This window comes from Pavona decussata, unplaced genomic scaffold (genome assembly GCF_977016875.1).
Source record: "Pavona decussata unplaced genomic scaffold, jaPavDecu1.1 SCAFFOLD_286, whole genome shotgun sequence".
Taxonomy (NCBI): Eukaryota; Metazoa; Cnidaria; class Anthozoa; order Scleractinia; family Agariciidae; genus Pavona; species Pavona decussata.
The window spans coordinates 538-13,597 of NW_028145687.1; the positions used below are offsets into that span (position 1 = coordinate 538).

General features: G+C 38.9%; 1 pseudogene across 1 annotated transcript in view; it reads left to right on the forward strand.

The window, feature by feature from the left end:
• Nucleotides 1-272: 272 nt before the first annotated feature.
• The window catches only part of LOC146455020 (uncharacterized), a 38,554-nt pseudogene continuing 25,766 nt past the window's right edge, over nucleotides 273-13,060 (forward strand). The window contains exons 1-2 of the transcript XR_014859095.1: nucleotides 273-4,253; nucleotides 6,410-6,524. The product of XR_014859095.1 is annotated as an uncharacterized LOC146455020 (transcript). The remainder of the gene's footprint in view (nucleotides 4,254-6,409; nucleotides 6,525-13,060) is intronic.

Here is a 13,060-nt window from a genome sequence, read left to right on the forward strand (position 1 = left end):
TTGTTTCTCTTGCCAGTTCAGATTCAGAGAGCTAACGATTTCCGCATGTAACCAAGCGTTGTGCCCAAGAACTTCTCAACAATTCAACCCCCAGGCCAACCATAGGGAGGGGGGGGAGTGGGGTAAAATTTTCAAACTGTCATTGCAGTGGGAGGTAAAACGTTTGTTTGAAAGAATTTTTGAGGGGGGGGGGGGGGGGTAAAATTTTCATACTCTCGATTTTTCAGAAAACTACTTTTGTTTTCTTTCTCAGGTTGTTACTTAAGACCGCCATGGACAACACAGACAAAATTATGTGGATCTTACTCGTCGGATATTTTTTACTTAATACAAGTCGAGTTCTACAAGCAACGGAGTTGTGCCTGGAATGTTTGATTCTTCTAAGCAACACAGCTACCCAGGAGCAAGTCATCGAATTTGCATACCCACGCATATACGCTGTGTTGTTTCAAGCGTATCGCCTTCTTAACGATCACACAAGTGCAATTAACTGCGGAAGAAAGGTTTTGGACTTTCTTTGCGGCTTTGGCTTAAGAGCCGAAGAAGGCAAACCAACCTTTCAACTTGCAGAATTATATCAACTTCAGAGCAAATATAAAGAAGCAAAAGAACTTTATGAGAAAGCAATAAGCATTATGATAGAAACAGGCAACAAAGAAGGAGAGGCCGCGTGTTATGGAAACCTGGGAAGTGTCTCTGAATCTCTTGGTGAATATGCAAAGGCTGAAGAATACCAAAGGAAAGCAAATGCAATAAGAAAAGAAATTGGCGGCAGAAAAGGGGAAGCTACATGTTATGGAAATCTGGGAACTGTGCATCATTCCCTCGGTTATTATACAAAGGCTGAAGAATATCTAAACAACGCACTTGCAATGCAAAGACAACTTGGCAACAAAGAATGGGAGGCTGCGTGTTATGTAAACCTGGGAAGAGTCTCTGAATCTCTTGGTGAATATGGAAAAGCTAAAGAATACCAAAGAAAAGCACTTGCAATAAGAAAAGATTTTGGCGACAGAGAAGGGGAAGCTACATGTTATGAAAATCTGGGAACTGTGTATTATTCCCGTGGTGAATATGCAAAGGCTGAAGAATATCTAAACAACGTACTTGCAATTCAAAGACAACTTGGCAACAAAGAATGGGAGGCTGCGTGTTATGGAAACCTGGGAATTGTCTCTCAATCTCTTGGTGAATATGGAAAAGCTAAAGAATACCAAAGAAAAGCGCTTGCAATAAGAAAAGATTTTGGCGACAGAGAAGGGGAAGCTACATGTTATGAAAATCTGGGAACTGTGTATTATTCCCGTGGTGAATATGCAAAGGCTGAAGAATACCAAAGGAAAGCACTTGCAATAAGAAAAGAAATTGGCGATAAAAGAGGAGAAGCTACATGTTATGGAAATCTTGGAACTGTGTTTCTTTCCCTCGGTGAATATGCAAAGGCTGAAAAATATCTAAACAATGCACTTGCAATGAAAAAACAAATTGGTGAAAGAAATGGGGAAGCTACATGTTATGGAAATCTGGGAAATGTGTATCATTTCCTCGGTGAATATACAAAGGCCGAAGAATATCTAAACAACGCGCTTGCAATACAAAGACAACTTGGCAACAAAGAAGGAGAAGCCGCGTGTTATGGAAACCTGGGAAGTGTCTCTGAATCTCTTGGTGAATATGGAAAAGCAGAAGAATACCAAAGGAAAGCACTTGCTATAAGAAAAGAAATTGGCGACAGAAGAGGAGAAGCTTCATGTTATGGAAACTTGGGAACTGTGTATCATTACCTCGGTGAATATGCAAAGGCTGAAGAATATCTAAACAACGCACTTGCAATACAAAAACAACTTGGCAACAAAGAAGGAGAGGCCACGTGTTATGGAAACCTGGGAAGTGTATCTGAATTTCTTGGTGAATATGGAAAAGCAGAAGAATATCAAAGGAAAGCACTTGCAATAAGAAAAGAAATTGGCGACAAAAACGGAGAGGCCGCGTGTTATGGAAACCTGGGAAGTGTCTCTAAATCCCTTGGTGAATATGGAAAAGCCGAAGAATACCAATGGAAGGCACTTGCAATAAGAAAAGAAATTGGCGACAGAGAAGGAGAAGCTGGATGTTATGGAAACCTGGGAACTGTGTATCTTTTCCTCGGTGAATATGCAAAGGCTGAAGAATATCTAAACAGCGCACTTGCAAAACAAAGACAACTTGGTAGCAAAAAAGGAGAGGCCACGTGTTATGGAAACCTGGGAAGTGTCTCTCAATCTCTTGGTGAACATGGAAAAGCTGTAGAATACCAAAGGAAAGCACTTGCAATAAGAAAAGAAATTGGCGACAAAAGAGGAAAAGCTGCATGTTATGGAAACCTGGGAGCTGTGTATGATTCCCTCGGTGAATATGCAAAGGCTAAAGAATATCTAAACAACGCACTTGCAATACAAAAAGAACTTGGCAACAAAGATGGAGAGGCCGCGTGTTATGGAAACCTGGGAAATGTCTCTGAATCTCTTGGTGAATATGGAAAAGCAGAAGAATACCAAAGGAAAGCACTTGCAATAACAAAAGAAATTGGCGACAGAAGAGGAGAAGCTGGATGTTATGGAAACCTGGGAACTTTGCTTCTTTCTCTTGGTAAACATCCTGAGGCTAAACAGTATCATGAGAAGGCACTTGCCATGAGTAAAGAGATCAATGACATAAGTGCAGAGGCTACGTGGCACCTTCAACTTGCGTACGATGTCATTTCAGAAGGAAATAAAGGTTCACAACATGAAATATTTTCCAATCTCTTTGAAAGCATTAACAAGTGCGAGAAAATGCGAAGTTTTCTCGGACGCAATGACCAATTCAAGATATCGCTTTTAGAACACCGAAGTGGTCCCTATCATTTACTCACCGAAATACTTTGTGCTGAGGGAAGGGACAGAGATGCAGTTTGTGTTCTAGAACTTTCACGAGCTAGAGCTCTGGCAGACTTAATCTCAGTGCAGCATTCTGCTCAACAACAATTATCAGTTAATCCGCAGTCATGGGCTGATATTGAAAGGATCCTGAAGAAAGAAAGCAACTGTAGTTGTCTATACATTTCATATCTTGATGAAATGATGTTTTTGTGGGTCCTGAAAGGAAACAAACCAATTCATTTTCGTAAAATAGACGTCAACGAATGTTTTGTTAACAAGGGATTGAGGAGAAATGCCGATCAGGTTTTTAGTGAGGAAAGCTTTAGAAGGTTGAATGTTCTTTCTCAAGAGCAGTGCGAAGATCGATCATTGTCGTTTATAAAAGCGAACGGCTCAGCACGAGAACTAGCCGAGGAAGGAAGCTTGACAGTTTACCGCCCAGTAGAGGAGGAAGAAGAGGAAAACCTGGAACCCCTTCCTAGCCTAGCCGAACGTTACAAAATGATTATCGCTCCTGTGGCTGACTTTCTCGACCAACCTGAACTTGTGATTGTTCCCGATCGCGTCTTGTACAAAGTTCCATTTGCAGCTTTAATGGATGAAAGTGGAAATTACTTATCAGAGGATTACAGGATCCGCATTGTTCCATCTTTGACGACTCTCGGGCTCATTCAGGACAGTCCAGCAGATTATCACAGTCAGACCGGAGCCCTGATAGTGGGCGATCCAGACGTTAGGGACGTGTATTACAAGGGACGCTTTGGGGAACTTTCCCGTTTGCCATCTGCCAAAGAGGAAGCGGAGATGATCGGACAACTGATCGGAGCTGAGCCTTTGTTAAGGAAGCAAGCAACTAAGGAAGCGGTTCTTCAGAAAATACACTCTGTAAGTCTTATTCATTTTGCTGCTCATGGTGATGCCGAAAGAGGAGAAATTGCTCTTGCTCCTAAAAGCTCAATTAAGCCGGGGACTGCGACCGAGAAGGACTACCTGTTGACAATGGCTGACATTTCAAGAGTTCAACTGCGTGCAAAACTTGTAGTACTCAGCTGCTGTCACAGCGCTCAAGGGCATGTTAAAGCTGAGGGAGTTGTTGGAATCGCTCGAGCTTTCTTAGGAGCCGGTGCACGCTCAGTGTTGGTTGCCCTGTGGGCCATACCAGACGAAGCAACAAAGAAACTGATGAGTCGTTTTTATCAGCACCTTGTTCGTGGGGAAAGTGCTAGTGAGTCTCTTCACCAGGCCATGAAGTGGATGAAAAATAATGGCTATCCTGATATAAGGGACTGGGCGCCTTTCATGCTGATTGGAGATAACGTGACGTTTGATTTCCAAAAATAAAGGTAACTTTTGGTATGCAGTTATATTATTAGGGGGGCTGAATGAATTATTCTTTTTTATCCAACAATTATTTATTATTTATTGTCATTTACTCCAACAACGGAATTAATAAAAAAGAGTTGTGATTAAGTCATTTTGTGCTTAATAATGCGTGTGGGAGACCCAGGAAATAGTCAGGTTGTCGACTTCCTGATCATGTGATTACGCAGCAGTCTGTTGTAAGGCTGTTTGCTGGGTTCTGTGTCTCGATGTATACCAAGAAGAATTAATTTTGATTTTTATCAACCTGCAAGTCGACTAATGAACATGTTCATTAAGTTTGTGCTGTTGTTATCAGTCCAACTATTCGTTTAGGAAGGAACCTGGTCCTTTTAGCACGGTCTTGGCTTTGAGGGTGGGTGTCCTGTGACATTCGCACACCGGGGGGGAACTTGGTGTCCCCCCCGGTCTTGTTCAAGTCAACGGTACCTCCCCTTTCGTTAGTTAAGCGCAAGGGGGAAAATTTTGTCCAAGAAAGACTGCTTGTAATATTGACCCTAAAACCGATTACGTTTGTCATTTGCAGGTGTGACTTATCGTGACCGAGGAATACCTAACAAGTTGGAACTTTGCAAGAGGACATCAGTACATCTAACAGTAAACCAAAGAGGACTTTGAACACTCAATCACTTGAACTGAAGGCAATAACTATCAGACTCTTATTACTAAGAATTTAATTTTATTGATTGCTTGGAAATTTATGTAAGGTTGTCAGCAAGCAGCTTTAATTTGGCCAGCATGAAATAGATAACGTTCTCTCTAGATTCAAGAGCAGACTATTTTACAATGAGGTGATGGGTTTAGTGCTGTTGGGAAATTTTTTCCTTGAAGGGGGACCCATGTATAGTAAATCAAAATGGGTAATCGTCGTACCCTTTAGGAGTCTAAAATGGGTTTTTTAATTTGGTACCGTCACCACTTGGAGTTCTCAAAATTTGCACAGTCAAATTTGTTGTTTTTCTGTGTTAGAAGGTGTAAATAAGGTAGACACATTGGTTTTTCAAACCCTCACAAATGAATGTGTTTGTTAATCGTCAATTATGCAAAAACAAAAGGAGATGCTAATGGCTCTAAGTTTTGCTGCTCCTTTTTATATTTCCAACAGTTCGTCGTGTGTTTATTTGTAATTTTATTTAAAACGATGATGAAGATTAAGTTTGTACATATTGAGTATGACGGTTTTCATTTTCCAAAGAGGACTAATTATTGTAGATTTTCAGTGTTAGTCGATGGGTTATTTTTTAGCCGTTTTGTTTTTAGTAAAACGAAAGGATGTCACCTGTCACTATCAAATACAGGACGCAGAAGTATTTTACACTTCTGTGTTAAGTTTGATTTGATGATCCTTTGGAATTCCAACGTTGCCTCAGTCATCTTCAGGCTAGAGCTGTCTGATATATTCAGTTCGTCGTTAGTACATTTTGACGTTCTTTACCAAGATTTTTTGGTAAATTTTGAATATTGCAGTTTTTATTTCATAAAAAAACAGATTAGTGTAGATTTTCAGTGTTAGTGGATGGGTTATTTTTGGCCTTTTTCTTTTTTCAGTAAAACGAAAGGATGTCACCTGTCACTATCAAATACAGGAGGCACAAAAAGTATTTTATACTTTTGTGTTAAGTTTGATTTGATGATCTATTGGAATTCCAACGTTGGAGCAGTGATCAACAGACTAGAGTTGCCTCAGACTGATCTTTATTCAGTTTGTCATTAGTACATTTTAACGTTCTTTACTAAGATTTTTTGGTAAATGTTGAATAATGCAGTTTTTATTTCATAAAGGAAACAGATTTGTGTAGATTTTGCAGTAGATTGGTTTGCTTACATTTTGCTGAGCTTTTTAAAAAGAAAGGATGTGTAGCTCCTCTCTCAGAAACAGGGAGCACAAAAGCATTTTTTATAAATGCCAAGTTGCGTCATTAACGTTCTATGTTATGCTGTTTCCTTAAAAACCCTCTTTAGTGCTAGTCCGGAAAGTTTACATGAAGCATGTGTTGACCGTAACCAAATGTTGATCGTCGAAAACAATTATCTTTTTAAACCTTAGTCTTTTCACTGTAGACTGCGTGTCACTGTTTCCATTTTTAATGGACCGTTTATAAGCTGTTATGTAAATGGTCACATTGTAGACCCTAGCCGGAATCTTGCTGGGTTCGGCTGGAAGAAATACCCGGTGTTTCATGATGAAAAGCTTGTACTTGAGCTAAAGAAAGCAACAGGTTGTTTTCAAACAGCTGCTGTAAAGTAAGCAAAAGAGCGTTTTTCAATGACCTGTACGGATGTTAAAATGTAACATTTATAAATATTTTTGGCAACTCTGCGTGCAAAAGTTTATTAGAGAAAATGCGCAAACAAACGCGTTCGTAGTCTTCTCATAAGAATGCCTAAAATAATGTTTAATTTAGATTAACTGATAAAAATTACTGTAGCTAACAGAAGTAGTTGTTTGATAGGTTTATTTCATAATAAATATTTGTCAATTGTACGGCTGCCAGAAAACCAGTTTACTATGATTTTGCTGAATGAGGTAGAATCTCATGTGCTGCTTATCAAAGTTAAGGTATAGTAGGAAAATAAAAAAAGATCTTATTGACTGATTAACTGACTGGCTGTCTTTAATACACTTGAAAATATAGAACACTGAAGCCGGGGATGGGGGGAAAGCCATAAATCCTTCGGAGCACCAGTCCCCGCCCTTGACACTGCAAGCGGGCTTTTCCCCAATCATCACGATCATAGAGTAGCTTACAAAGTTGTATATGCTCTTGCCTTGTAAGCAAGGTGTTCACCGGAAACAAGGATCAATCAAAGGAAGTCTGGCACACCGCCGAGTCGGGTTTACCTAAAATCAGGAATCCGGAAACCGGAATCCGGAATCCGGAATAAAAGAACAAAAATGAAAATTTCAACGAAGGTTAAAGTCACTTGGGAAACAGTTTTTATAGCTCTTGAAAAATTGTAACATCAGTCAGGAGCCCAGTGAAATTTTCAAAAGTTTGCCTAAGATTTCGATTGCTGGAGTTAAGCCTATGGTGTTAGTATTCTGAGGCAGTCCCTTTAAAGCGTAAAACTTTAAAACACACCAGAACGAAACCTATCTATGTTTATAAAAACAAATATACGGAATCTGTAAATCAGGAAAGACTTCCTTTTCTTTTTATTTTTCTTTTTCTGTGTAACTTGCCGTATGCTGATTGGCTTGTGAGTAGGGGATTTTCGTTCTTTCGGAAGAGCTAGGGGCTAGAGATGTGTACGATTGGTGGTATTTTGACAGGTGCAGTAGGCAAATTAACGCATTCACGATGGTGACGATGCCGAATATATCTTTACACGTGTCATAACATTGCGACTAACGTATATTACGGCTCAACAAATTTTTGGGGCATAAGGGTGGGAATGGGGCTTAAAATATTTAGACTTATTACCTCTAAATTTAAATTCAATAGATCTACAGCTTCCAAGGTATCTGGAATTAGAGGATATAAAATAATTTGTTATCTACATCCTGCTATTGTGATTACTAAATTATGGGAAATCGTTCACAGACTCCTGAAGTTCTTACTGTATTTCAAAAAAGGCCATCGACATAAAGCGTTTCCTTTGTACCGGCTCGACATTCTTTTCTAAAAAGGTAGATAAATGAATACAAACATACATGACTGAACGTACGAATGTATGCCGGCAGGCATGACAGAACCAGGAGCAAGTGAGTGACTGAGTGAGTGAGCGAAGAAACGAATGAATGAATGAACGAACGAAAGAACGAACGGATGAGTTAATAAATGAATAAATAACTTTGCCCGCTGTCTATCCAGGGTCGATGCCAATTCGAAACTTTTTTTTTAGATGAAGTCTAAGCCAACCCCCCCTCCCCCCCTATACGGACTTGTTTCAAGACCTTTTATATTATGCAAAGGTAGTTAGTCTTGCGAAGAGTTGATGAGTGATAAACGCAGCACTGACTCTTTTCTCTAGTTACCTTTCATTGACTCTCTACGTGCTACGGCAGGAGGAAACGTTAACGAGTAGGAAGAGGTGTGGGGGTATTTAAGAGTACGTTTGAAGATTGGGAACTTTTATTTCAAATGAGTGGCTCCACTGGCTAAGCAATTGAAATCTAAGGCAAACGTCTGAAAATTTCACTGGGCTCCTGGCTCATCGTGATTGTGAGTGACTTTAACCTTCGTTGAAAGTTTTGTTCTTTGACAATGTATTTTATTTAATTTTAAGTAATATTATAATATCTGTGATTGAATTCTTATCGGTTGGCGACTGAAATCAATTGAAAGTTTCTCTATTAATATTCTCTCATCTTTCTGAAGTTGCCCATTTCTAACAGAAAATTTTTTTGTGACTTGGCTAAAAACAATCTAATTTTAAATGGATATTTAACCTTGACCCCATCCCCATTACAATCGATTACCCTTTCCCAGTCTTCGGGTAAATTACATCTTTCAAAATCACCCCTATCTAAAAAAAAATGACCCCTTTTCCCTTCCCTCTCTTCCTTTACCATAAAGCAAAAAACGAAAACAATCATGATTAAAGTCCAAAATGGCATTGCATCTACATTTGCTTTTTAACTTTGACAGAACTGATAATCTAAAGCTATCCGGCAACCTAACTCATTAACCTTTCTTGGTTTCGCTTGGCTTTTCATAGATTCTATAATGAAAGAACACTGCACGAAAAAACGCCTTTGCGCAACATCAAATGTGTGGTCAAAGAATGTCAAAGGCCACCTTTGATTTGAATCGCAGGTGACAAAGGCCGCATTTGATTCACGCGCGTCAAAGGTGGAGTCAAATTTGATTCGAATCAAAGATACTTGTAAAGATATCACATATTTGATCCACCTGTGATGCGCGTCATAGGCGGAGTCAAAGTTGTACTACATTTGACATCACCTATTTGATTTCAATTTGACGCGCGTCAAAGGTAGGGTCAAAGTTGTTAATACATTTGAACTCACTTCTGATTCGAGTCAAAGGTATATGCAAAGGCGTCACATATTTGACATATTTTTGATGCGCATCAAATGTTTTGTCAAAAATGTTATTATATTTGACCTCATCTTTGATACGAATCAAAAAAAGAGCAAATCCGATTTTTCGTGCAGTGGAAAAATTGACTCCGACGTGAAAACAGTGTGAGAGAGGTTGCACATAAACAAGTAATAGTAAATACTGGAAGCACTACAATTTCAAATAAAGAGAAAGTAGCAATTACTCCACATCGGATTAGAAAACAACTTAATTAGGCATATATTTATATATGTAAGTTTATACGAGTGTATCCTTTTTATTTAGTATTTGAGCAGCTTCAATTAGAATGGTAATTTAAGTACAGTCTTACCGGCTTAACTAAAATGGTTTAATAATAATACCTAACAAGACCCAACTATTATGAAACCCGCTATATCCTCTCCGTCTCACCAAATATTGAACCTGAAGATTGTTATTTCCAAACTTAAGCACGCAAGAAAATTGATAACACAAAGCGAGTCAGGCGAATCTGATAAGAGACTCAACGTTCCATGCCTCGTTTTCATCAATGGAAATATTCCAGATTTCCCCCAAACAGCTTCAGTAGTTCTCTAACGGGTTTCTCTATGGATGTATAAGCTAGAATAATACAATGTACTTGTGTAATAAAACTCTGCTACTGACATGCGTCTCTGAATCAATTTTTTACTTCACAGCCAGAGGCCCTACCATCAAAGTTATATCTTGGGGAACGGGGAGGAGGGAAGGGGGGGGGGGGGGGGGTGGGGGTTTATTTTAAGGTCGATTTTCCTCTTCTTTTTTTCTTTTTTTTTTTTTTTTAATTTCTCAGTACTTGTTACTTTGTTTGTGGGTTCATTTGTTTTTTGTCTTGTTTTGGCATCCTGTTGGAGCACCGTTGGCTAGTTTTGGAGCTGTAAAGTTACACTTGTAAGGCTTCATGGATCAGCATCATTAGGCTGATTCAGCAACAGAACGTCAGTTGACAACAGCGCGCGCATCAAGAATACCCATAAGAAAGTCGAAATAGACTCGCGTCCAGACTATTCCGCGCGCTCTTGCGTTCTAAAATGACCTTCCTGTTCTGTATAAACTTGAATGTATTTGTTCCTAAATTAGCGTATTGTTACTGTTGGTGTTACGGTGATTCCATTGGATTACAATGCGCATTATAACTGCGCATACTTTCTTCCGCCATTAGCACGTGCATATAGGAACATGTTGATGCTAAGCCCAACCAATTACTAATGTTTTTTTTTTTTTTTTCGTAAACGAAAACCTGATGACCCTTTTTTATCTCGTTATTTTATCTTGGCTATCCTCTGTTTTACGATAAAAATGATTCATTTTAAGAAACGCAAGTTTGTCCTTCACTTGCGGGCATTAATGTAAACAATCAGTGAAAGTTTGGGGAAAGTCTTAGGACAACTTTTATTTCGAGGAAATCACCTTAAGAACGGTGCCTACTAACACCAAATAATCTAAAAAAAGAGCAAGGCTGATTTCACGGTCAGGGAAGTTCATTTCCAATATTTCGAAAGGCACGGCCTTTCTTCTTCAGGGTATGTTTGAGACTGACCCTGTGGCAAGATTAACCTCGTTCCCAGGGTCGGAGAGGACCCTGGGAACGAGGTTGTGACAAGATACGTTACATTATTATTCCACTATTATGTCATTTCACCAAATAAGGTCAAGAGAACGCGCAAAATATGAGACCGTAATACACTGTAGTGTCCCGGTTTGACCGGTTTACAACAGAGCGAATACGGACGGAAAAGGCAGAAAAAAGGCGCAACAATGTCCGGACTGGACGAAGAATAGTTTTTGAAACGATGCAGACTCGAAAACAAGTTTTTAGCATGCCAATCACTTGTCATTTATCTTTTCATTTTATGTAATCAAATTAAAGACATTTAACTGGCTTTCTGTGTTGTTTACATCATTCGTACGCGCCATATATACCGATGGACAGTTAATGCCGGGTGTATTTGAAAACTGTTACCAAAACAGAGAAGCCAAAATAACAAAATCTTTTTATAGTGGAATAATAAATCTCTTATTCGATGGTTTTACATATAATACTCGCGGACATTTTGCTCATTGCTCGTATTTTTCCTCGCCCCTTCGGGGCTCGGAAAAATACTACGCAACTCGCAAAATATCCGCGCGTATTATATGTAAAACCATCGAATAAGATATATATATTAAACAGTTACAATAGATACCTGAAAAACATAGGCCAAAGTTACATAAATAAAAACGTTACAATTAGAAATTTGAAAATACAACTGGTAAATAGGTATAAGCAAAATAGCTAACGTTACAACGTGGAAGACGAAAACAAAATAAAGACGGGGAAAATGTACATGTCTCATCTCTCCTATTAAGGGCGTGAACGAAGCAACGTGTGGTACGCAAGACTGGGTCTGATAAAATGGCTGAAGTATAGCCCTCGGAAAGCGTTGAGAGGAAAACTTCTAGTCAGATACCAAGGTCTGACCTTGAGGCTTGCTGTAAATGTAGACTTTTCATTTTTGAACAAATTATATGGATTAAAAATTGACGATAAATAAGTGTAATTTTTGGTGTTGTTATTTGGCCAAAAAATTGGCATTTTCGGCTTTGTTGCCAGACGAACGGTAATATGCAGCGAAAATCGGGAGGTGTAGTCGGTTTGTTGGGTGTGATGATGGCAATATACATCAGCTGATGCGATTCCCAGATTATCATGACGTTGTAGCTTAAGTTTATCAAGAAGCAATTCATAGAAGAGAGAAAGGTGTTTTCCACGCAAATATGCGTTGTTAGGATCCAAAGGGTTGAGGTTACCCTATACCTTCAGAGGTGTCTTCAGAGGTGTCTCGCGTCCAAGCGATGTAGCGCGTTCGGTTTAAACTGTAGATCCTGCTTAACCCTTATATCAAATTAAAGCTTATAGAGCTGGCTATAAAACTAAACCAAGAATTTTGAAATAAAGTGAATTTGCTGAATTTTTAGCCCTGTTTTCTCGAGTCAATTTTTTCGCTTGGAGGAGCCACTTCAAAGAGCTAAAACTCAAAAGGAATTTGTTCTTTTGCCTTCAAATTTGGACAGTAGCTAGTTTAACATATAAACAACAAAAATGTGTCTGCGAATTTTTTCTTTCCAAATATTTTTTCTCCGAAAGCGATTTTTGTACGATCATTCCACATTTTTTTTATCCTATTTCGAAAATGCTCTATAACTTATCATTACGATTGAATATAGCAAAATGCAAACACGCTTAGCGCTTTGGGTCCGGAAACTGAGGAGCAAATTAAATTAGCCAAAAACAAAATTCGCTTTGACTTGTAGCTTTAAGAAGGTAATTCGGACGCTCGCATGTAGAGGTGGTGAAAAATCCGACAATTCATTTTATTTCAAAATTCTTGGTATAGTTTGATAGCCAGCTCTATAAACTTTAATTTGATATAGGCGTTCAGGTATCTACAGTTTAAACTGGACGCGCTACATCGCTTAAACGCGAGACACCTCTGAAGGTATAGTAACCTTAATTCATCTGTCTGCATTTAATCTGATCTGATATTAGTTGAACAACCCGAATAAACCAATGAACGTTTCATTTTCGAGTCTCAGTCGCTTCGTTTTCGAGCTTTCGTTTTTCGTACCTTTGTTTACGATCGTTAGCTGGTACTGCAGAAACTTGTTTATCCCGCTACTGTGTCAATTCCGCTCATTCACGATTGCGACCGTGATTTGATAAGTGCAAGCGGTATTAAGGTAAGGACAAATAATTTC